At 47.5% G+C, this 26,568-nt stretch overlaps 2 protein-coding genes across 6 annotated transcripts in view; one reads left to right on the forward strand and one right to left on the reverse strand.

The window, feature by feature from the left end:
• Nucleotides 1-6,720, reverse strand: part of peak1 (pseudopodium-enriched atypical kinase 1) — a 281,748-nt gene extending 275,028 nt beyond the window's left edge. For 2 of the 4 annotated variants that reach the window (XM_072492773.1, XM_072492772.1), the window contains exon 1: nt 6,566-6,719. The gene's annotated coding sequence lies outside the window, so the exon portion shown is untranslated. Of the gene's footprint in view, nt 1-6,565 lie in introns of all 4 variants that reach the window. The other 2 variants (XM_072492775.1, XM_072492776.1) reach the window with 2 other exon arrangements.
• Nucleotides 6,721-12,516: 5,796 nt separating this feature from the next.
• Nucleotides 12,517-26,568, forward strand: part of hmg20a (high mobility group 20A) — an 82,233-nt gene continuing 68,181 nt past the window's right edge. For both annotated transcript variants that reach the window (XM_072492777.1, XM_072492778.1), the window contains exon 1: nt 12,517-12,858. The gene's annotated coding sequence lies outside the window, so the exon portion shown is untranslated. The remainder of the gene's footprint in view (nt 12,859-26,568) is intronic.

Consider the following 26,568-nt stretch of genomic DNA (forward strand, 5'->3'; position numbering starts at 1 on the left):
GTCATGATGCCAACTACATTTGCCTTTTAGAAAAATAAATTTAAAAGTACCCAAATCTTTTTCCCAATTAAGGGGCAATTTAGTATGGCCAATGCACCTACCCACGCGCACACGGGGAGAATGTGGCCAACTACATTTGTGGTGACTAACTATGACAGTCCAAAACTTCATGGAGCATTATTCCTTCATGGAGCGCCGATTAATTTTCTTCAATTAGAACGAAGTAACTCATTCCACTTCCCAACAGCCATGCAAACGATTTAAACCATGAGCCTCCTTCACCTTCAAGTTAAACATAATGATATAATCGAGCAGTTTTAACCTATGAATTCCTTGTTCTTGATACTATTTGAATTATCTACATTGCCATCCTGACTTGGAAATGTATCACCGTTCCATCAGATGAGGTTGCTGGGTCAAAAACTGAGAACTCCCTAACAGCACTTGGATACATCTACACCACACGGACTGCAGCGGTTCAAGGTGGTGCGTCACCATTCCTCAAGGACAAATAGGGATGAGAAACAAATACAGGATTTGCCAGCTATGCTCACATCCCTTGAAATATTAAAAACAAATTAGTTATGTCTCCAAAACCTAAGTATTCAATAGGAAGCAAATAATACCATGCAAAACCTATGCAGAGGTAATTTGACGTTACAATGGTCCAAATAAAGTTCTTTTCATTGAAGAAATTACTGAAAATTCCCCGTCTGTAATCTGAATTTACAAAATATTCTTGTTGCAAATTACTGTAGTTAGTGCCAAAAGCCCTCAAGACATGCTGTATTTAATGTAAACCAACTATTGACAACATTTACAAGCAGAAAACCATGCCAAGTAAATATAAATTGATAGCACAGCATATTCCACCTATTTTACCTGACTCAGTGCCTATCAAAAATGTTAGTTTGTTCAGATGTTGTATTGTGTTGCATGTATTTTAGCTTTTAAATTTTGACGCTTCTGGAATAACTCCCCCAGTGGTTCAATGGGTAATTGTACAGTGTGGGGACATCAAATTGTCTCAACGTTCTTAAGCCAGCAAAGGGAAAAAGCTAATCTCACTGGTTGGTACACTTTCTCCTGATTAATGGCATTTGCTCCACAATTTATGCAGAAGAAAAGCACAGAATGTGCGCCAGTCTGTTTATCATTGTCACCCAAAATAAATGACCGTTATAAAACCAACTCCACCAAATTACAATTTATACTCGAACACAGGGCTTTCGCCATTTTAGCTTATTCCTTTACAAACAGGTTTTTGAGATATATAGCAATGGGCAACAAGCCTAGTTCATGGGATTTCACGAACAGCGGTAGCAAGATTTAACTGAATGGAAATGTAACATACACAGCTGCATCAGCATCTAATCTGAAGTTAAGGCAATAAATCCATCAACAGAATTAGAATAGAAGAAATTTCTAACTGAATTTTGTAACAATTTCTAAAAAGGATAGTTTGTCCCCGATGAGCCGGATTGAATATTTGAAGAGGTGACCAAAATAGTGGGAAGGATCTGGATTTGATTTATTGTCACCTGTACCGAGGTACAGTGGAAAGCATACAGCCTAGACAGCTCGTTCCATACACGAAAAAACATAGGACGGGCGGCACAGTGGCTAGCACTGCTGCCTTACAGAGCAAAGGACCCGGGATCAATCCCAGCCCCAGGTCACTATGTGTGAGGTTTGCACATTCCCCCAGTGTCTGCATGGACCTCACCTCCACAACCCCAAAGATGTGCAGGGGAGCAGAGGACCCGGGTTCAATCCCAGCCCCAGGTCACTGACCGTGTGGAGTTTGCACATTCTCCCAGTGTCTGCGTGGGTCTCACGCCCACAACCCCAAAGATGTGCAGGGTAGGTGGATTGGCCACGCTAAATTGCTCCTTAATTGGAAAATTTTAAACAAAATTTTAAACAAAAAAAAAAAAAGAGGACAGATGATAAATACCCAACATAAATACATAGACATTTTGTGAAGCATTCAAGTGTGGTACTACTCAGTAGAGAAGATGTGGAGAAATGTTCAGTCAATAAGAAAGTCATTCTGGAGTCAGGTAACAGCAGGGAAGAAGCCATTTTTGAACTTATTAGTGCGTGTTCTCAGACTTTTGTATCTCCTGCCGATGGAAGAGGTTGGAAGAGAGAATAACCCGGATGGGACGGGTTTTTGATTATGCTGCCTGCTTTCCCAAGACAGCGGGAGGTGTAGATCGAGTCAATGGATGGGAGACAGTTTTGCATGATGTACTGGGCTGTGTTCACAACTGTAGTTTCTTACGGTCTTGGGCCGAGCAGTTGCCATACCAGGCTGCGATACAGCCAAATAGGATGCTTTCTATGATGCATCTATAAAAATTGGTAAGAGTTGATGTGGACATGCCAAATAGTTTCCTGAAGTATAGGTGCTGTTGTGCTTCCTTGGTCATAATGTGGATGTGGGTGGACCAGGACAGATTTTTGGGGATGTGCACATCTCGGAATTTGAAACTGTCAACCATCTTGATCTCAGCACCATTGATGCCATCAGGGTTGTGTACGATACTACGCTTCCTGAAATCAATGACCAGCTCCTTAGTTTTGCTCACATTGAGGGAGAGATTGTTGAGGGAGAGATTGTTGTCATTACACCATCCACTAGGTTCTCTATCTCCCTTCTGTACTCTGACTCGTTGTTGTTTGAGATCCGACCCACTACTGTCGTGTCAACGGCAAACCTGTAGATGGAGTTGGAACTAAATAGTCATAGAACATAGAACATAGAACAATACAGCGCAGTACAGGCCCTTCGGCCCACGATGTTGCACCGAAACAAAAGCCATCTAACCTACACTATGCCATTATCATCCATATGTTTATCCAATAAACTTTTAAATGCCCTCAATGTTGGCGAGTTCACTACTGTAGCAGGTAGGGCATTCCACGGCCTCACTACTCTTTGCGTAAAGAACCTACCTCGTCATGGATGTATAGGGAGTATAGCAAGGGGGCTAAGTATGCAGCCTTGTGGGGCCCCAGTATTGAGGACTATCGTGGAGGAGGAGTTGTTGTTTATCATTACTGATCGTGGTCTATGGGTCAGGAAGTCAAGGATTGAGCTGCAGAGGGAGGGGCCGAGCCCTAGGTTTTGGAGTATTTATATGAGCTTGGCTGGGATTATGGTGTTGAAAGCAGAGCTGTAGTTAAGGAATAGGAGTCTGACATAGGAGTCCTTGTTGTCGAGGTGCATGTAGGGCCAGGGAGATGGCGTCTGCTGAGGGCTGGTTGTGGCGGTATGCGAATTGCAGTGGATCAAGGCATCCTGGGAATATAGAGTTTGAAGGGGAACGTTCATGGATGTTATTTATATCAACACCCAAAAGACATTTAATAAAACCCTCTAAGAGACCATAGCTATAATTGAGACTCATAAAATCAAGGGAAAATATTGACCTGGTTAGGAAACTGGCTGAATGGCAGGAGACAAAGAGTAGGGATAATGGTCAGGTACTCTCACTGGCAGGATGTGACTCATCGTAGCCTATAAGGACCTGTGATGCGATCTCAACTAGTCATTGTATTTATTAACAATTTAGATTAAGAGATAGAAGGGCAAATGTAGATAGAAAACATGGAAATTTTAATAGATTCCGTGAATGAACAAAACTGCCCTTCTGGCAAATGAGGTCACCCATTTTGGACCCAAAAGGATAGAACAGGGTACTTTCTAAATGGTGAAAGGCTAGAGACAGTGAACATCAAAGTTTTAAAAATCCAGGTACAAAGATCATTAAAATATAATGAACACTACATAAAATAATCAAAAAGGCTAAGGGAGTGGCAACCTTTATATCTACAGGACTAGAATGCAAGGAAATGGAAGTCACGATTCAGTTATTCAAACCACTGGTTGGAACACACCCGCTGTACTGTGAACAGTTCCGTGCAACACACCGTGTATACTTCTGTACTGCCTTGAAGGGAGTACAACATAGATTTATCAAAATAATACCTAGACTCAAGAGTTAAATTATGAGAAGAAATTACACAAAGTATAGCTGCATTCCCTGGAATTTAAAATGTTAAGAGGTGACTTGATCAAAGTTTTCCAAGTATTAAGAGGAAAAAGAGATGTTAGACAGAAATGAGTTCAGCTAGTTGAGGAATGTAGTACTGTAAGCAGTGTCTAAAACTAGAGCCAGAACACTCGGGAGTGAAATTCGGAAATATTTCTTCACAAAAAGGGTGGTAAAAATTTGGAACTCCACAAACGACAATGGATGCCAGACCATTGTTAATTTTAAATCTCAGTGATAATATCTTTTGGTTAACAAATGTCTACAGGATATGGAGTAAATGTGGGGATAGGCAGTTAAGCGATAATAAAAATCTTTATTATTGTCACAAGTAGGCTTACATTAACATTGCAATGAAGTTACTGTGAAAATCCCCTAGTCACCACATTCCAGTGTCTATTCGGGTACACGGAGGGAGAATTCGGAATGTCCAAATTACCTAACAAGCACATCTTTCGGGACTTGTGGGAGGAAACCGGAGCTCCCGGAGGAAACCCACGCAGACACAGGGAAAACGTGCAGACTCCACACAGACAGTGACCCAAGCCGGGAATCGAACCCAGGTCCCAGGCACTGTGAAGCAACAGTGCTAACCATCATGATCTCACTGAATGATTGAAGGGCTTAAAAGAGACTAAACACCCTATTCCTTTTCCTACATCCCCAAGAATATTATGCCAAATGCCACAGTCAAATTTGAACTGTAAAGGTAGGGATCTATCTATTCAGAAACTGGGGGCTACAGTGAAAGAGGAAAATTTCTCACGGAAAATAAATCTGTCCCATTTCTCAAGCATATAATGACGAGACACTTAATTTCACACCAAGACAGGCCACCAATTACTTAATATATTGAATAAGTCGAGCACTTCAGACTGACGTCCTCTACTTGACTGACAGCTGCTGGTGGCTTGAAAATTGACCAAGGAGATGCCCATTTTCTCAGAGCAAAACAAGAATCGTCAAATCTCTGCAATGACTTTACTGGGTGGAGTGCAGGAAACATTGGAGTGATTTTTCACCCATTAAAAGTAAATAAATTTGCAACGAGTACATTTAAAACATTCCCGTGTTAATCTCCATAAACTTTACATGTGAAGGCGCATTGCCAAGGGGAGGTGGGAAAAATGCAGCGACAAACGCATTGTAATCCGCACATTTCAGGACCACAGGTCACTTTTCCAGCTTCATAAAACGCACAATGAGCGGCAATACATGGATTTCGTCTCCCACTTGTGGGACGGAACATAATTACTTAAGTCTATCCACTCAAAAAGATGTCTAATCCTCCAGCTCACCACCTTCATGTCTGCACATAACGGGTCGACAATGTTTCCACAACTGTAATTACCACCCATGTAAATCAGCAATGTAAATACATGTCAGACACGGCGTGCCTTCCAAAACTGGCTTGATTCGAATCACCGTTACTGCACCAACTGGGGATATAATTCCTACATTCAAGCGTCCCCACACCGTCCAGATCGATTCGTCCAGAAGAAAGCTCAACCGGTGTAAGCCCCAGCCGGTGACCCACGCCGAGCACCACCGACGGGGGGGGGGGGGGGGGGGGGGTGTAAATAACATGAAACTTTGGGAAGATACAGAAATGTGGCTCTCTCCACGCCAGAAATCCGCCCCCATAACAACACATTCTCGAGCACCCAGAATCAACACAACTGATACAGATGTTTTTTTTAAATGAAGCTACAGATGTTTTTTTTAAATGAAGCTAACACTTATTCATGCAGAAGTATTTTAATATAATTTCCACAGCTCGTGTCCGTACAACAAAATAACACTTTTGCTGATATATTAGTGCGCAGACGTCTTTAAATATAATTTGCACAGCTCGTGTCCATACAAAATAACACTTTTGCTGATATATACACACACACATATATATATAAAAAAATAAAAGTGTGAAGCATTTAAATATAATTTGCAAAGCTCGTGTCCATACAAAATTAACACTTTTGCTGATAGTGTTTTTCTCCCCCAAAATGTATAAAGCTGCAATAAGCAGCTAGGGGACAAGAACACAGTCCAAGCAACACAACTCTGTCCAAGTGTTCACAGAATAACACCCCCACCACCCCCCCCCCCCCCCCCGCACCTCCTCTTACCAAAACCAATTCGATCAGTGGACAAAACAGATACAAGGTTTTTAAAAGCCCCCCCCTTTAAATTCCAGAGGCTGGGGGTAACCGCCACCGTTGCAGAGAGAGGGAGAAGCGGGGGGGGGGGGGGGGGGGCTGCCTGCTGACAGACCGAAGCCGCAGTGAACCCAGTCAGGGGGGGATTGCACTGCGCCGGCCGCCCCCTCCGAGAGTCACAAAGTTAGTCGGAGAGGGTCTTTAAACTTTGCAAAGAAGTTGGTTTTTTTTCAAACCGCCCACAGGATCCCCCCTCCCTCGGCTGAAGAGGTTCAGTTAAAAAAAAGTCTCACACACACGAAATTTTTTTTTGTCATTTTCATTCAGAGGACGGATTCCGAGCCTTACCTGGGAGACAGGGTTGATGGAGTTTATTTTTGAGGGGGGGGGGGGGGGGGTTATATTTTATTCTCCGCCCGCCACCGGCTCTTCCCCCGGGTTTGAAGCGCTCGCTCGCCGGCCGCTCAAACACTCAGCCCGCCGGCTGAAAACAACTGGCCTGGCGCGCGCCCCCGGCGCCCAGCGGCGCGCCCGCGCCGCCCACCAGCCCAGTCGCCCGCGCGCCGCTGGGTGTTTTTTGCCTCCCTCCCTCCTGCCGGCACCACCCACTTCGCTGCCAGCACCGCCTCCTCTCCCTTCTATCCCCGCCCTCTCCCCTTCCAGCCCCGCCCCTTCCCCTGCCCGGCAGCCCCGCCCCCTCCCGCAATTCCAGCACGGCCTCCTCTCTCATTCAGCCCACCCCCTCCCCTTCCAGCCCCGCCCCCTCCTTTTTCCCGCCCCGCCCTCTCCCCTTCCAGCCCCGCCCCCTCCTCTTTCCCGCCCCGCCCTCTCCCCTTCCAGCCCCGCCCCCTCCTCTTTCCCGCCCCACCCTCTCCCCTTCCAGCCCTGCACCCTCCTTTTTCCCGCCCTGCCCTCTCCCCTTCCAGCCCCGTCCCCTCCTCTTTCCCACCCCACCCTCTCCCTTCCAGCCCCACCCCCTCCTCTTTCTTGCCCCACCCTCTCCCCTTCCAGCCCCACCCCCTTCCTCTTTCCCACCCCACCCCACTCTCTCCCCTTCCAGCCCCACCCCCTCCTCTTTCCCGCCCCGCCCTCTCCCCTTCCAGCCCCGCCCCCTCCTCTTTCCCACCCCACCCTCTCCCCTTCCAGCCCTGCACCCTCCTTTTTCCCGCCCTGCCCTCTCCCCTTCCAGCCCCGTCCCCTCCTCTTTCCCACCCCACCCCACCCTCTCCCCTTCCAGCCCCACCCCCTCCTCTTTCTTGCCCCACCCTCTCCCCTTCCAGCCCCACCCCCTTCCTCTTTCCCACCCCACCCCGCCCTCTCCCCTTCCAGCCCCGCCCCCTCCTCTTTCCCACCCCACCCTCTCCCCTTCCAGCCCCACCCCCTCCCCTTCCAGCCCCACCCCCTCCACTTTCTTGCCCCACCCTCTCCCCTTCCAGCCCTGCCCCCTCCTCTTTCCTGCCGCACCCCACTCTCTCCCCTTCCAGCCCCGCCCCCTCCTTTTTCCTGCCCCACCCTCTCCCCTTCCTGCCTCACCCTCTCCCCTTCCAGCCCTGCCCCCTCCTCTTTCCCACCCTACCCCACCCCACCCTCTCCCTTCCAGCCCCACCCCCTCCATCCCACCCTACCCTCTCCCCTTCCAGCCCTGCCCACCCCCCTCTTTCCCACCCCGCCCTCTTCCCTTCCTGCCCCGCCCCTCCTATTTCCACTTCCCCAGACAACCAATTATTTTGATCAGGGCTGGTTTAGCACACTGGGCTAAATCGCTGGCTTTTAAAACAGCGTGGGTTCAATTCCCATACTAGCCTCCCCGAACAGGCGCTGTAATGTGGCGACTAGGGGCTTTTCACAGTAACTTCATTTGAAGCCTACTTGTGACAATAAGCAATTTTCATTTCATTTCATTTTTTATTTGTTTATGGGACGTGCGCGTCGCAGGCTGTCCCAGCAACTATTGCCCATCCCTAATTGCTCTTGAGGGGGCAGTTAAGAATCAACCACATTGCTGTGGGTCTGGAGTCACATATAGGCCAGACTAGGTAAGAACAGCAGATTTCCTTATCCTAAGACTAAGAATGGAGTATGGTATGAATAAGAATGGGGTATGGGGAATATGTGGAGGAGAAGAATAGGGGTGCAATAAGATTTAGGGGAAGAATGTGTTTGAAGAATGCAAAATTGCCCCTTAGTGACCAAAGATGTGGGGTTACAGGGATAGGGCAGGGGATTGGATCTCGGTAGGGTGCTCTTTCAGAGGGTTGGTGCAGACTTGATGGACCAAATTACCTCCTTCAGCACTGGGGAGTGGGAACTGGCAGCAAAGAATGGGGTGTGAAGAATGTTTGGGAAGACTAGGGGTGGGAAGACTTAGGGGAAGAATGGGTTGGGATGCTGAGGTCCCAGGTTCAATCCTGGCTCTGGGTCACTGTCCGTGTGGAGTTTGCACATTCTCCCCATGTTTGCATGGGTTTTGTCCCCACAACCCAAAGATGTGCAGGGTAGGTGGATTGGCCACGTTAAATTGCCGCTTAATTGGAAAAAATGATTTGGATACTCTAAAAAAAAATTTTAAAGAATGGGTTGGGGAAGAATTGTGGTCGGTTAAAATGAGTAGTGGAAATAATGGGGGGTTGAGTGATGAATGGGGGTGGAGAAAATGGAAGTGAAGATTTGGGGGGAAGACTAGGGTGTTTGGGAAGATGGATTTGGAAATAATGGAGAATAATTTGGCCTACCGGATAAAAAGAAAAGTGTGCATATACAGTCCCCTCCCTTGATAGGTCCACAGTTTGTCACAGACCAAGAAGGTCCAAGGTTTGATTGCCAGTCCATGTTTGAACTACCTGGTCTCAGCAGATACAACAATCCCTGGTATCAAGAATAAAAACCACAGCATTTTGTACCATTATCCACTGAACCTTGTGGTCAATTAACCAATATTCATTGATCATGAAGAATGCCATCTGAACAATGCACTAGAGCCATTAAATCCATCAAGCAGCACCCCAGAGTCAACACATTGGGACAGTGAATGAGGTCCACATAAGCAACTTGGGGCGTTTGAATTCCAAATGCTTTTTCTCTTTATGTAAGGATGCAACAAGCACCTTCTGAATGTATAGACAACATTTAGTAGACGCAACATCAAAAAACTATAACAAAATAATTTATGTAGCATCCTTCGTACCCTTGGGACAGAATCACGCATTATCCTTTATTTTCTTTTATAAATTTAGAGTACCCAATTTATTTCTTCCAATTATGGGGCAATTTAGCGTGGCCAATCCACCTACCCTGCACATCTTTGGTTTGTGGGGGGGAAACCCACGCAGACACGGGGAGAATGTGCAAACTCCACACGGACAGTGACCCAGAACCGGGATCGAACCTTGGAGCCATGAGACAGCAGTGCTAACCACTGCGCAACCGTGCTGCCCTACACATTGTCCTTTATAACATGCAAATGGCAACAAGGGTCACTGGGTAACAATCAGGAACAGGAGCTCTGGCTAATTCTGCATTGCAATGGGGCATTGAGACCCTCATCACTGCCTCAGCTTAATACAGATCTCAAATCATCCTGCTTGCTGTACACTGTTCAGTTTGACACACCCGCCTAGTAATCAATCGAGGAAGCCCATTGTTGCCAACAAAAAAGCAGCAAGCTATTTTCCACCCACCCATTCAGGCATGGCCAAGAGAAATTTAAATTGAGGAAATAAAATGATAAAGTATATTAAAAGTGAAATGGTGGTTAAAAAAAAAAGAGCATAAATCACCCTCTTTGAAATAGCCCTGGGCTATCATGTCATCCTTGAACAGGTTGCACAATCAAAATCAAAATGGGGTGGAGACAAAGCAGCAGGGAGGTAGGATTCAGCTACCAGCGGGCCAACTTTCAAAGAAGTCAGTTTGGATGAAACAAATACTACATGCTGTTTGGGTTGTCCTACTTCATTACTCTTAAAACGATTTTACAGAGATAGACAAGAGCAGTTACATCGTAGGAATATCATCTGGAATCTCCCCTCCAAGACACACGTCAGCCTGATTTGGCTGTATATCAACATTCCTTTGTCATCACTTGATCAAATTGTGGACTTTCAGATCTAACGCCATTATGAGAGCAACTGTTGAATAATAAAATTTAGTGTTTCAAAATACAGAGACTGTGTTCCTTCAAAACGATGTGTAAATCTGAAGACATTTTAAAAATCTTTATGCTACAATTTGAAAAAGCAAGCCATGTCAAATCTATGCTCTGCAGTCTATGCTTTATAGTCATAGGGAAGGGCAGCACGGTGGCACAATGGTTAGCACTGATGCCTCACGGCGCCGAGGTCCCAGGTTTGATCCCGGCTCTGGGTCACTGTCTGTGTGGAATTTGCACATTCTCCCCGTGTTTGCGTGAGTTTCATCCCCACAACCCAAAGATGTGCGGGCTCGGTGGATTGGCCACGCTAAAATTGCCCCTTTATTGGAATAAATGAATTGGGTACGCTAAATTTAAGAAAATAAATAAATAAATTTATAGTCATAGGGCGCGATTCTCTTCCCGTGTTGCACTGAGTGAGAGCACAACATGGTTGGAGAATCCTGGGGGAGCCCTCCAGCACCTTGCGGGATTCACTCCACCCAAAAGGAGCGGGACCAAACGGCGCTCCCGGAACTACATCTTAAACCTATTTAAGATCTACTCACCCAGGATAGACTGACTTCCCTCGATTCTCTGACCTCCACGAGGAGGCTGCAGCCAGGCACCAGTCAGCACTGGTCCACGCAAACGTGGACCAGGTGGAACGGCAACCGGGGCTCTCCTGGGCCATAGGAGACCCCTGGGGGTGTTGGGATCAGTGCAGGGTGGACCCCTGGCCCTCCCCCTGGAACATGGTCACCTTGGCACAGCAACACTGCCAAGGTGCCCAAATGGCACTGCCAAGCTGGCAAGAGCACTGCTTGGGTGTCAGGATGGCAGTGCAAGGGTGCCCAGATGCCAGAGTGTCACTGCCAAGGGTCAGGGGCCGAGGGGGGCCATTCCCATGAAAGGAAGCTGGAGGGCGGTTTGAAAGGTGGGGGGTGCCGGGCAGGTAAATAGGGGCCTCCAGTGGTTGGGGTGGTGACGGGTGGGGGTCCTGGATGGGAGGGAATGCTGTCAGGGCACTTGGGGGTCCTGTAGAGGGCCCACCCCAGGGACCTCATAGCAGGGTGTCCTCACTTGGGGGGTACAGGGTAGTGCCCATGTGTGTGGGGGGGGGGTGACATTGCCCATGGGTGGGGGGTTGGTGCCCACAAGATGACTTAGAGATCGGGCCACGTTTTCAAAATGGCGGCCCGATCTCGGGTCTCAGCTTCCCAGTGCTAAAAAAATTCTATGTTTAGGCTAAACCACCAAAAAATGACTTAGTGTCATTGAATAGCAGTGGGGAACTCACTGGCAGAGGCAGCGGGAATCTCTCTGGAAAACCCGCCACGAATGAACTTAGAAATTTTCCTGGAGAATTGCGCCCCTGATATTTCACAGCACAAGAGGCCCTTCGGCCCATCATATCTCTACCTGTCATCTTCTAATCCCATTTTCCAGCACTTGGTTCGTAGCCTTGTATGCTATGGCGTTTCACGTGCTCGTCTAAATGTTTTTAAACGTTGCGAGGGTGATGTTTCATTAGTTTATCTCTTGCTAAGTGCAACTCCAGGCTATTTGCTCTACAGCAATAGGAATGCTCATGACTGAAGTAAAACATTTTGAAGAAAATAATGGATAGTTATTTTACCCCTAATTATGTAGGGGGAGGGGCGGCATGTGGCACGGTGGTTAGCACTGCTGCCTCACGGCGCTGAGGACAAGGGTTCGAATCCCGGCCCTGGGTCACTGTCCGTGTGGAGTTTGTACCCCATGTCTGCGTGGGTTTCACCCCCACAACCCAAAGATGTGCAGGTTAGGTGGATTGGCCATGCTGAATTGTCCCTTAATTGGAAAATAAATAATTGGGGTACTCTAAATTTATTTTTAAAAATTATGTAGCAGGAAAAATGACAAAGGACATGTTAAAGAGAAGGATGGAATGCTTTTTCTATTGTTAAAATATTGTATTTTCCAAAACATATGTACTTTCAATGCATAGAATGGGAATGAATCAGTCCATTTTAAAAAGGCAGCACTAGCTCGTTTCTCCCACCCAATGCGGGTCGCGCGATGCATCGTGGGATTGTAGTTTCCCACTGCCTTCCCAAGGCCTCTAACCCCGGGGGTCAAAGTTTGACGCAAACTACATCACCCGGCAGGCTCGGCGTCGAGCAGGGGGAGGCGAGGGGCGAAACACAACCGCTCAGGCGAAGGAATCCGGCGGCGCTCGGGGAGCGTCGGGTTTTCCTCCTGCGGCCTGAATGACAAAGGATCGAGGGAGGCATCAGCGGAGGGGCAAACGATATATATTTTTTGAAAGCGGACGGGTTCCCCCCCCCCCAAACCCCAACCCCAAATGTCGAAAGTAGTTCCGGTCCCCAGGGTGGCGCGGAGCGGTTGGGTCCGCCGCGGTTCCCGGTGAAGCGGTGCTGGAGGGATTGGCGCCATTTTGTTCATTTGTGGAACCCCCCCTATAAGGAGCAAGAGTGCAGCCAATAGTTGGAGGCCGGCTCTGTACCAGGTCAGTGTGAGGCAGCAAAGGGGGAAATGGGCTACTGTGCAATGTCCTTGCTCACTTGTCTCTGATCATTATCAACCTCAACTGTGCTTTTTCTCTCAAAAAAAAAAATTTGACTTAACAGAGTGTAACAATAGAGAGGCAGATATTTTATTCAAAAAAAAAGTAAATATGCCAGACCTCCATCTAATGCAGGTGAGGGACAATTGAAGTCCCACCAGCAATATTGCACCCAGCAGACTCTCATTCTGCATGGCTGATGAATAAATGTGTGTGGTTGGCAGAGCCAGGTCTCAGCGGTTTGGGGTCACAAAACAGCTGGGGTCAAATGTGAGCAGTTGTCTAGCATTGCTCTGGGTCACCGTCCGTGTGGAGTTTGCACATTCTCCCCGTGTCTGCGTGGGTTTCACCCCCACAACCCAAAGATATGCAGATTAGGTGGATTGGCCATGCTAAATTGCCCCTTAAGTGGAAAAAAATAATTGGGTGCTCTGAATTTTTTTTAAAAAGTGAGCAGTTGTCTTCCGTGTGGAGTTTGCACATTCTCCCCGTGTTTGTGTGGGTTTTGACGCCACAACCCAAAAGATGTGCAGGTTAGATGGAATGGCCATGTTAATTTGCCCCTTAATTGGAAAAAAATAATTGGGTACTCTAAATTTTGTTTTAAATTGTCAAATTTTACCCCTCAAATTTGATTATCTTTTCATGAAGGTAGGTTGTCCATGATGCAAGTGATGGATTTGGCTCCAGCTTTATTGCTACGTAACCCCCAACGAGTCTCTTGGGCAGCATGGTAGCACAGTGGGTAGCACTGTTGCTTCACAGCTCCAGGATCCTGGGTTCGATTCCCGGCTTGGGTCACTGTCTGCACGTTCTCCCTCTGTGTACCCGAACAGGTGCCGGAATGTGGCGACGAGGGGCTTTTCACAGTAACTTCATTGTAGTGTTAATGCAAGCCTACTTGTGACAATAAAGATTATTATGAATTATATTTGGCTCTGCTGTCCCCGCACTTTTTTCATCAGTCTACAAGGGTTGCAAGTACCTGGTGCCAGGCATTGCCTGGTGGAAGTCCAACGTGTCTCACCTTTGTAAGATTCAGATCAGGTTTACCACTGATGATGTGCAACCCCACCCTCCCCAAAAAAAACAATACTGGTGAGACGAGACTGGAAATGCTGCCCTGTTGCATGCAGTTTGACATCTTGGAAGCCTGCTGTTGGATTGTGGCTTTCATCAAATTGAAATTGCATTCCAGGGTGTGACTCCTGCCCTGTGCTGAATTAAGAAGGTGGCCAAATGTAGGTGGGTATGGTGCCCAGATCTGCAGCCAACATGCAGCATATTGGCTGAGTAAGAAATGGCAGCATTTCTGCAAAAATGGTGGCACTTTTGGCTGACCCATGGTTGGCTAAGCTGTTTGCCAGATGTGGCGAATTGCATTTTTGATTATTAAATAAAAATTGAATAATAGATACTGTCAGTGGGCTTGCAATCTCATTTCTTGTATTCACATTGGAGAGTGCATGTGCACTTTAACCTTTTGCGTCTGTTGGCAAATGGTAAGATGCAAAGCCGAATGTGCAAGTATTTTGACTGTTGTGATTACTTCCTTGGTTACTGAATGGTGGTGGGTGTTAAGTAAGTATACAGCACATGGAGTGTATGCATGCAAGATATTTCCCATGAGTGATAATGCATAAAAACTGAAAGGTTACATGATAGTGCAAAAAAAGGAAAGGTTGAGACAAGTGGACTCTACCATTTACAGAATTTAGGCACAGGTGATTGTTTACAAAATACATGATAACAAAAGAAATTGACAGTAATTTTTTCAACGAAAATGTTGATCATTATGTGCCGAGGGAAGAAATGTGTTCAAGAAGGAATATGAGAGATTCTTGTCGATAAATGGGATTCCGAATTATTAGAAATTAAGAAAGGGGCTGCTGTGGATGGGGTGGGCTTTCTGATCAAAGCTTTCTGCCTGAAAATTGCAATATGAAATTAGTTCCCATACCACTGCTGCCCAAGAAAATGTGAATTAAAAAATTACCTTATAGTAACTGTAAACTTAATTTTTAATGAGCTGAATTCTTTTAAAATAAATTTTAAAATAATACGGTTTTACTTTGGTTATTGATATATAACAGTTTATTTTGATATATTTAAAAAATGTGTGTGTATATATATAAAACAGGTTGTCGATAATGGGTTATTTATATATAACGGGTCTTTTTGAAATTGGCAGGTAGTGTTTAGTGGGTACTGCAGGGATCGGAGCTAGGACCCCAGATATTCACAATATATATTAATGAGTTGGACGAGGGAACAAAATGTAATATCTCCAAATTTGCAGATGATACCAAGCTGGGTGGGAGGGTGAGCTGTGAGGAGGATGCAGAGGTCCTGCAGTGTGATTTGGACAAGTTGAGAGTGGGCAAATGAAATGAATGGCAGATGCGGTACAATTTGGAGAAATGTGAGCTTATCCACGTTGGTAGCAAAAATGAGAAGGCAGACGGTTATCTGAATGGCCATAAATTAGGGGAGGGGAATGTGCAATGTGACCTGGGTGTCCTCGTACACCAGTCGCTGAAGGTAAGCATGCAGGTAAAGCAGACGGTAAAAGAAGGCAAATGGTATACTGGCCTTGCAAGAGGATTCGAGTACAGGAGCAGGGATGTCTTGCTCCAATAATACAGGGTCTTGGTGAGGCGACACCTGAAATATTGTGTGCAGTTTTGGTCTCCTTATCTGAGGAAGGACGTTCTTGCTCAAGAGGGAGTGCAGTGAAGGTTTACCAGACTGAATCCTGAGATGGCGGAACTGACGTATGAGGAGAGTTTGAATCGGTTAGAATTGTATTCGCAAGGTGGTTAGCACTGCTGCCTCACGGCACCGAGGACCGGGGTTCGATCCTGGCCCCAGGTCACTGTCCTTGTGGAATTTGCACATTCTCCCCGTGTCAGCATGCGTCTCACCCCCACAACCTAAAGATGTGCAGGGTAGGTGGATTGGCCGCGCTAAATTGCCCCTAAATTGGAAAAACAATTAATTGGTTACTTTAAATGTATAAATAAAAAGGATTGTATTCATTGGAGTTCAGAAGAATGTGGGGGGGGGATCTCATAACCTATAAAATTCTAACAGGACTAGACAGGGTCGAGGTAGGAAGGATGTTCCCAATGGTGGGGGTGTCCAGGGCCAGGGGTCACAGTCTGAGGATATGAGGTACACCATTTAAGACAGGGACGAGGAGAAATTTCTTCACCCAGACAGTGGTCAGCCTGTGGAATTTCCTGTTGCCAGAGGAAATAGATGAGGCCTAAACATTGCATGTTTTCAAGAAGCAGTTAGATACAGCACTTGGGGCGAAGGGGACCACAGGATATGCAGGGAAAGCGGGGTTAGGCTATTGAGTTGGATGATAATGAATAGCGGAGCAGGCTCGAAGGACTGAATGGCCTCTTCCTGCTCCCGTTTTCCTGTTTCTATTTGAAGACTCTTGAGTAAGCGCATTTCTGTGAACCATACAGACTAAATTCAATAACTTTCCTGAGCTGGGTTATCCAATCCGGTCAATGAGGGGAGTTGTGTGGGAAAGTTGGAATGATTTCGGCAAACTGGACAGATCATGAATTTCAATCAACATTTCTCTATATTTTAAATACATCAAGAGGTGGCTTAAGCGCTGATTAGGCTTTGATGTGACACACTTCATTGAATAGCTAGCTGACTGCCAATGACAATGGACCACCCGGCCAAGGGACTGTTGGTGTTTTGGACACTGGACCCCAGCATAAGCTAATTACTCTTGTAGAAAAGTATAGGGAGTAACAAGAATTATTTTCTCTTGAGGGTTGAGTCTTTGGAACTCTCTTCCTCAAGGCAGTGAAGCAGAGTCTTTGAATATTTTTAAGGCAGAGATAGATACTTGATAAGCAAGTGGGTGAAAGGTTATATGAGGTAGGTGGGAATGTGGGGTTGAGGTTGCAATCGGAGCAGCTATCATATTGAATGGCAGAGCGGGCTGGAGGGTCCGTGGCCCACTCCTGTTCCTATTTCATATGTTGTATGTTCACATGAAGTCGAAAATTGTGTACATATGTTTATTGTGTGTTAGAATATATATATATATATATATAAAATGTAGCATCTTTCACAACATCGGGACATGGTTTGCAGTTAGTGAAGTACCATGGAACCTTTTGTAAGGGCCCCGAAGAATCCAGCACGAGTTTTAAGGATACAAAATAATAAAGTTTATTTACAATAACAATATATACATAGCAGTAACTTCCCTGGCTACCTTCTCCTTCCTCTTGGTTCCTGGACTGGCCAGCTTATTTATAGTAGGAGTTTCTCCGCCCCCCTCATTGGGGAAGTTCATACTCCCATAGGATTGTGGGATAGTCATTAGTCCCCAGCCAATCGTCAGTAGGCAGGTTATAACATCCCTCCCCCCCAAAGTCCAAGGAATCCACCGTAGGCCCTGGCGAAGGAAGGCGTCGAACTTGTTTGGCCGCAGGCCGGACGCCATTTGCACGCGGCGCTGGATCAGGCGGCGTATAACGAGACGGAGACCGGCGCTTCCGTGATGAACGGCGCGGTTGTACATCCACGGCCTGTGGATCCGAGGATTCCCCCTCTGATTCATCCTGTGTCTCCATCTCGGAGTCAGAGTCTGCTGCCTCCATCATGTCAGCGTCTCTGTCCCCATTCGGTCCCGTCATGACCTGCGCAGGCTTTGAGTGAGGCACCAGTGGAAGATTTGGAGGACTACCTTCCCTTGTTTCTGGTCTTTGCCGCTGTTGAACTGAGCTCCGGGGGCGGGGAATCTTTTGCGGGGATGATCTTCTGGACCGGACGTGGTCTACATGTTTTCGCTGGAGACGACCCTGGGCTTGCACTTGGTACGATATAGGGCCCGTTTGGCGAAAGATTACCCCAGGAACCCATTGGGCACCACCAGCAAAATTTCGCACGAATACTGGGTCACCGGGCGCAAACTGCCGAATCGGACGATGCTGAGACAACCCCAGTCCCTGCCGTTCTTGTGTGCGGCGTACTTTTGCGCCAATGTCCGGGAAGACCATACTAAGGCGGGTGCGAAGTCTCCGGCCCATTAGGAGTTCTGCGGGAGCTACCCCAGTCACTGTATGGGGGGGTGGTCCTGTACGTAAACAAAAACCGAGCCAGTCTCGTGTCCATTGATCCGGAAGACTGCTTCTTTAGGCCTCTTTTGAATGTTTGCACTGCACGCTCTGCCAACTCATTTGAAGCCGGGTGGTAAGGGGCAGTGCGGATATGGCGGATGCCGTTCATCTTTGTAAACCTAGCAAACTCCTCACTCGTGAATGGAGTGCCATTATCCGTGACCAGCACCTCGGGGAGGCCATGCGTGCTAAATGATAAACGCATTTTTTCAATTGTTGCGCAGGACCTTGTCCCCTGCATCTTATGCACCTCCAGCCATTTGGACTGGGCGCCAATTAGTAGAAGGAACATGGATCCCTGAAAAGGGCCTGCGAAATCTGCATGTAAGCGTGCCCAAGGCCGCCCTGGCCATTCCCAGTGATGTAGGGGCGCGGCCGGCGGAAGCTTCTGATGCTCCTGGCAAATGGAGCAGTTTTGGGCCACCTTCTCAATGTCGGTGTTGAGGCCTGGCCACCAGACATAACTCCGGGCCAACATTTACATCTTGGTCACGCCCGGATGCCCATTGTGCAAGTCTGATAATATCAGCTCCTGGCCTTTTTCCGGGACAACCACACGCGTCCCCCACAAGAGGATGCCGTCTTCCACGCTGAACTCTGACAGCTTGGAGGAAAATGCCCGTAACTCGCCTGGGAGCTGTCTATGCCGCCCACCATACAGGACTATGTGCCGAACCTTTGACAGGACTGGCTCCGTCTGGGTCCACTCACGGATCTGTGATGCCGTGACAGGCAAGGTGTCCATAAAATTTAGGGTTGCGACCACCTCACCGGTCGTGGGGGTCGACATGGGGCCGGTCGATAAAGGCAATCGGCTCAGTGCGTCGGCATTTGCTATCTGCGTACCTGGTTTGTGCTCCAGAGAATACTCATATGCAGCAAGCAACAAAGCCCAGCGCTGGATCCGTGCAGAAGCAATGGGCGGTATCGGCTTATCCTCTCTGAAGAGTCCCAGCAGGGGCTTATGATCAGTCACGATAGTGAAATGGCGGCCGTACACATACTGGTGGAAGCGTTTCACCGCGAAAACCACTGCCAGGCCCTCCTTCTCGATCTGCGCGTACTTTTTCTCCGCTGCAGTCAATGTGCGGGAGGCGAAAGCTATCGGTCGCTCGGCCCCGTTCTCCATCTTGTGGGACAGGACAGCCCCAATACCATACGGGGATGCATCACATGTGACGAGCAAAGGCTTTTGCGGATCATAGTGGGTTAGTAACCCAGACGACGACAATTGTTGCTTTACCCGCCGGAAAGCGGTTTCTTGCGGCTGACCCCAAACCCAGGTGTGATTTTTCTTTAGCAGCAGGTGTAAGGGGGCCAGCGTAGTTGCCAGATTGGGGAGGAACTTCCCGTAATAGTTTACGAGACCGAGAAAAGAACGAAGATGCGAAGTGTCAGTCGGGGTGGGGGCATGTTGAATTGCACGCACCTTCTCTGCGACGGGGTGCAGACCCTCGCGGTCCACCCGATAACCTAGGTAGACTACTTCTTTTGCCTGAAATACGCACTTTGTGTGACGTAAACGGACTCCAGCCTCCGAAAGGCGTTTAAGGACAGCCTCCAGATTTTCCAAATGCTCTTGCTCCGACGTCCCTGTAATCAACACGTCACCTAGGTAGACAGCCACACGTGGTAAACCTCTCAAAATGCCCTCCATAACACGTTGAAAAATTGCGCAGGCAGAGGATACTCCAAAGGGCAACCGTGTATATTCATACAGGCCCCGGTGTGTGTTAATTGTTACATATGGTCGGGAGGCAGGGTCCAGCTCCAACTGCAGGTAGGCGTGACTCATATCTAATTTTGTGAATGAGAGTCCGCCTGCAAGTTTCGCGTAGAGATCCTCTATGCGAGGCATTGGGTATCGGTCGAGTCGGGAAACTGTATTCACTGTAAGTTTATAGTCGCCACACAAGCGAACTGTGGCATCTGGCTTCATTACTGGCACAATTGGTGCTGCCCAGTCAGCAAAACGGACGGGCCTGATAATACCCAAACTCTCCAAACGAGTGAGCTCCCCTTCTACCTTCTCGAGCAAAACGTAAGGCACTGGGCGCGCCCGGAAATAGCGCGGTGTGGCTCCTGGTTCAACTTGGATACGGGCTACGGCCCCTTTTATTTTCCCCAGACCAGGCTGGAATACCTCTGGGTATCGTCCTAGCACCTCAGTCAACCCTCCAGAAACTGTTTGGAGGATGTGCTGCCATTGCAACCGCAAATGGCGCAACCTGTCCTGACCAAACAGGCTGGGCCCATGGCCACGCACTACAATAAGTGGGAAACGCCCCTCCTGGCGTCCATAGACAACAGGGGTCATTGTAGTTCCTGCAATGTCCAGTGGTTCCCCCGTGTAGGTGGCCAACCTGGCCTGTGAGTCAGTTAGTGTAAGGGTCTGTATACCCTGCTTGATGCGGTCGAATGTCCTCTGGGCGATCACGGAGACTGCTGCGCCAGTATCCAACTCCATCTCCAGCGGGTGGCCATTGACCCGTACTGTCACCTTAATGGGGGCCACACTTGGAGCTGCCACACAATGCAGCTGCAGGCAGTCGTCCTCCGTCTCCACGTCCTCAGGAGTGGTCGCCGCAGGTTCATCCACATGGAAGGTGCGGCCTCTGGGCTGGACCCAGTTACAGCCCCTGGGCTGGTCCCAGTTTCGGTCGGAACGACGGCGCCTCTGGCGTCCCCAGGACCGCCGTCCGCGACGGGGTCGGCGTCTACAAGTCTGACACGGACATGGCTCCTCATCCATTGGCTCTGGAGAAGGTCTGGTCGTTGCCTCGCCCAAGGTACCGCAGGAGTGCGGGGGGACGTTTTTGGGCGGAAAGGGTTTCGCCCCAAGGCATGCACTTCCATTCCCTGTAGCTCCTGTACTCCTCGCTCTGCGCTCTCTCGGGACAAGACTATTTGTATTGCCTGTTGAAAAGTCAATGTTGGCTCCGCTAACAACTTTCTCTGGGTGGCCGCATTGTTAATACCGCAAACCAAACGGTCGAGAAACATTTCTGACAAGGTCTCACCATAGTCACAGTATTCTGCAATCCCGCGTAGCCTGGATAAAAAAATCGGCAAGGGATTCTCCAGGGGTCCTCTCAGCGGTATTAAACCGGTAACGCTGGACTATCGTGGACGGGGTTGGGTTAAAGTGTTGCCCCACTATATTCACAAGTTCGTCAAACGTTTTGGTGTCCGGCGCAGCTGGGTACGGAAGGCTCCTAATCACCCCAAACGTATGCGGCCCGCAGTCGGTGAGCAATATGATCACCTGGCGCTCGTTTTCAGTGATATTGTTTGCCCGGAAATAGTAACGCATCCGTTGCGTGTACCGGTTCCAGCTTTCCAGCGCAGCATCAAAAACATCCAAACGTCCGTACAGAGGCATGGTATAATAGAAAACAACTTCCAACCTGTATCCAACAAAAATCCAGGGAGGTGGCTTCAGCAGTGTAGACAGCTATTCACTTTTACCTTCGTCGCCAGTTTTGTAAGGGCCCCAAAGAATCCAGCACGAGTTTTAAGGATACAAAATAATAAAGTTTATTTACTATAACAATATATACATAGCAGTAACTTCCCTGGCTACCTTCTCCTTCCTCTTGGTTCCTGGACTGGCCAGCTTATTTATAGTAGGAGTTTCTCCGCCCCCCCTCATTGGGGAAGTTCATACTCCCATAGGATTGTGGGATAGTCATTAGTCCCCAGCCAATCGTCAGTAGGCAGGTTATAACAGAACCATAGCATCCATACAGTGCAGAAGGAGGCCAATCGGCCGATCAAATCTGCACCTGCCCACTGAAAGAGCACCCTACCTAGGCTCACTACCCTGCCCTATCCCCGTAACCCCACCTAACCCGAATATCCCTGAACACTAAACTGCAATTTTAGCATAGCCCATCCACCTAACTGCACATCTTTGGACAGTGGGAGGAAATCGGAGCACCCGGAGGAAACCCATGCGGAGAACGTGCAAACTCCACGCAGTCACCCAAGGTCGGAATTGAACCCGGGTGCCTGGCACTGTGAGGCAGCAGTGCTGACCCACTGTGCCACCGTGCAGCCACTTCTGAAGTGTGTCACTGTCGTCTTGGCAACCAATTTGGACACATTAAGCTCTCACAAACAGGAATGCAATGATGACCAGATAACCTGTATTTTTGTGATAAAAAACAAAGTGCTAGAAAAGCTCAGCCGGTATGGCAGCACCCCTGGAGAGGGAAACCGTGATAACGTTTCAAATCTAATGTGACTTCTTTGGAACAACCAAATAAGAGTCATATTGGATTCAAAATGCTAACTCTGTTTCCCCCTCCACGGATGCTGCCAGCCCTGCTGAGATTTTCAAGCATTTTCTGTTTTTATTTCAGATTTCCAACATCCACAGTATATATTTTTTTAATTTAGAGAACCCAATACTTTTATTTCCAATTTTGGGGCAATTTAGCGTGACCAATCCACCTACCCTGCACATCTTTGGGATATGGGGGTGAGACCCACGGAGACACAGGGAGAATGTGCAAACTCCACACAGACAGTGACCGGGGGCCGGATCTAACCTCTGCGCCACCTTTATTTATCTCTGCCCTTTATTTTGCTTTTTTTTTTGCGTGTTTTTATTTTATGTTGCTTGAGGATCAAATGTCTGCCAGGACATCTGGGAGAACTCCCTCATCATCCTTCGGAATAATGTCATGGGATCTTTATCCTCCATAATTAGGGAGTGGAGAAACCCTCAGTTTAATGATTCATCCAAAAGATGGCACCTCTGACCAATGCAGCACTCCTTCAGTATTGCACTGGAGCGTCAGCCTTAAACTTCTAGAATTGGACTTGAACCCACAATTTCAATACGCCGAGACGAGGGCAGCACGGTGGTGCAGTGGTTAGCACTGTTGCCTCACGGCGCCGAGGTCCCAGGTTCGATCCCGCTCTGGGTCACTGTCCGTGTGGAGTTTGAACATTCTCCCTGTATTTGCGTGGGTCTCACCCCCACAACCCAAAGATGTGCAGGGTATGTGGATTGGCCACACTAAATTTCCCCTCAATTGGAAAAATATTGGGTACTCTAAATTTATTATTTTTAAAAGTCTGAGACTACAGTGCTGCCCACTGACCCATGGTGCTGATGACATCTTCGCAATTGATGCGTGCATTTGTGTCACCGCTGTGATAAAGTCTGTATCTTCCTTCCAGAGCAACAATAAAAGAAATTGCCTCTTCCTTCCTGTTTAGCTAATAACTCAGAGAATTCCTGTGACTGCAGATTACATTGGTGAACAGTAAGAAGTCTTACAACACCAGGTTACAGTCCAATAGGTTTGTTTGGAATCACTAGCTTTCGGAGCGCAGCTCCTTCATCACCTGACGAAAGAGCTGCGCTCCGAAAGCTAGTGATTCCAAGCAAACCTGTTGGACCTTAACCTGGTGTTGTAAGACTTCTTACTGTGCCCACCCCAGTCCAACGCCGGCATCTCCACATTGGTGAAAGCAAAAGAGGAAACGAGCTGGAATGACAAATCAGAACTGCCTTGGTTTCTGAATCTTACTGCTTGCAATGTTGGTCCACTGACATCTCCACTTCATCACAATAAAGTCTCAGGTTTAATTGCCTGAGTGGATACTACTCCACTTTAATATTTTCCATCCATACCCTTTACCATTGCTGAGAACTTGATTGTTGTATCCCACTGAAATTGCAGTGTTGTTTTGGCTTGCTGTGTTGTAACATAAAATTAGACTGTCTAAAGTGCTTCCAGAAGGCAGGATCAACACCTATCCCGTTGCTTTAATTTCCTGCACCTCGGAGCAAAACGCTGGCAATAATAAAAGTTGCCACTGCCACCACTTGCTGCTGTTTTGTTTTGTCTGAATTTGAAATTCTCTGGGGGACAGCGTTCTGAAGTTGCCGGGGCGGGGGGAGGGTGTTGGATACATTACTGCTGAGTCGCAGGAACACATGCCATGCCTGACCTTGGAGTTCTTGTTACCCATGGCATGAGGTCTCAAGACAGCAGGGTATGCGCAGTGGATAAAATGATACATTTCAAAATGTATCCAAAACTGATGCAACCTACTCAATTAATTTTCAGATTTAACAGTCTATCGATGGTTGCATACAGTTGGTTGCACATTGAAGCTCTCTTGAAAAAGGGCCCAGAGTTTTGGCTGACTGCCAGTACATTGTCTTGCTGAATGAACAGCAGTTCAGGCAGATCACATTTCTGAGTAATGAGCATGAATTGCCCAGCTAACAAAGTAGACACCAATACCACATTTCGTTTTATTCGAAGGATAGCATTGAATGAAGTCTTCTTTCAAAAAGTATTTGTGGTCCTTTGGACCTTCCTGTACCCCTTTAAAGGAGTCTTGAATGGCCAGATATATGTACAAACTCTACCAGGGTACCGTTCCAATGTTAGATAGATGCGTAGGTTCCCCAGTGGTTCAGCCAGTTAGAACAGTAAATTGCTGAGCCATGCAAATCAGGAAGATCTTCGGATTAACCCCCTGTCTGTGTGGAATTAGCTGATCACAGCTGCAAAAGCTGTAGGTGTGCAACAATTGGTCACAGCACATCTCTGTAGAACTGGAGACGGTCACATTCTTGGTCACTAGCCAGTGCCACTTGCAGGAAATTCATTTGTGGAAAGGACCGGGTTCGATCCTGGCCCCAGGTCACTGTCTGTGTGGAGTGTGCACATTTCCCCCCTGTCTGCACGGGCCTCACCCCCACAACACGAAAAGATGTGCAGGACAGGTGGATTGGCCACGCTAAATTGCCCCTTAATTGGGGCAAAAATAATTGGGTACTCGAAATTTATATTAAAAACAAAGATGCTGCCCTCTGGCCAGCTAACCCACAAACACCTATCTTGGCTTACAAGTGCAAAGTAGGCACAATGAAATATCGAAAGTGCCTTTACTGATGTGTCAGTTTGAGTCAGCAACTCTGCCATACCACATTGCTGCTGTGGTTGTGATGAGAGAACAAACCATGGACTGTTATCCTTGGAAAGCGCCCTTATTTAATTGGTCATCACAATCTTCAAAAGTTTTCAAATTTAATTATTTGCTCGTCGGCTTCTTTGACACCACAGCACTAACTCACTGCCTTTAAACTTGACTTTTGTGATAGTTTATGCCGGTTCTGTTTACTCCAGTGGCCTGCTTGGGGGGAGGATCCCGATGAACTGTCCCTATTCCTGTCTTTCCGAAATTGGTGTTTTCTTCCCATATGTATGAACAAAATGCAACACTCTGTTCACCCATATGAATGAACCTTGATGTAAAGGCATTGAAAAGAACAGTAAATTAGAGGTGGGGCATTGCGGGGTGGAGTGGGGGCAAAGTGTTGGGTGAACCTTGAATGAGTTGGCCAGACTGAACAATGACAGCAGCGCAGCATTAGATTTAATCATAAAGCAACTGGAGGGAAAAAAGAAGACACGTGATGAAAGAAACAAAATAGCCACCCATAGGAGCTAAGTAAATAACCTCAACGTGACCAGAAACATTTTAGAGATAGATTTTTAAAAATGTCTGCACTTTCCCCCCACAAGTTTATTATCACTAAGTGATTATCTGATATTGGGGAGCAATTGTAAAATGCCCGAAAACAATTACAATGTAAGGGTGTTCAGGTACAGCTTTACCCTGTATCCCAGCTAGCTGTTGATTACTATTAGGCGACAATTTCACCATAGCCACGCCGGGAATGAATATCTGATGAACAGTTTAACCAGACTTAGATGATGCACATTTTGAGTCTGCTGTGTTTAAAAAGTAAAACCTAAAAATCCTTTAAGCATTAAAGTCAAACATTTAAATGGGTTACAACTGTTACAGAATAATGGATAGATGGTTGTGACTTCAAAGCAGAATCTTGGACAAAGTGTCTGACATATTAAGCTGACATGGACCATAAAATAAGACTGCAAGTCCATCAATTTTCATTGTTTATCTCCTGAAGGGGCTCACAGTTTAATGGTTGCCAGCAATGATCCAGTACCTCATCCATTCTTCATGTGCGAGTTTAGAGGGCAAATGTCAGCAAGCTATTTAATCATGAGGGTGACGCAGCCAAGAAGACTGTCGTGTTTTCACCTTTCATCCACCCACACTCTGCAGTTTTGCACTGTTACAGAAAGGAACAGGAGCTGTTAGAACCAGAGAATCCCTACAGTGCAGAAGAAGGCCATACAGCCCATTGAGCGTGCACCAGTGCTCTGAAAGAGCATCACTCCCCGCCCTATCCCCATAACCCCACCTAACCTGCACATCCCTGGACTGTGGGAGGAAACTGGAGGGGCAATTTAGCATGGCCAATCCACCTAACCTCTACATCTTTGGACTATGGGAGGAAACCGGAGCACCCAGAGGAAACCCACGCAGACACTGGGAGAACGTGAAAACTCCATACAGACAGTAGCCCAAGGCTGGAATCGAACCCAGGTCCCAGGCGCTGTGAGGCAGCAATGCTAACCACTGTACCAACATG

This window comes from Scyliorhinus torazame, chromosome 30, assembly GCF_047496885.1.
Source record: "Scyliorhinus torazame isolate Kashiwa2021f chromosome 30, sScyTor2.1, whole genome shotgun sequence".
Lineage (NCBI taxonomy): Eukaryota > Metazoa > Chordata > Chondrichthyes > Carcharhiniformes > Scyliorhinidae > Scyliorhinus > Scyliorhinus torazame.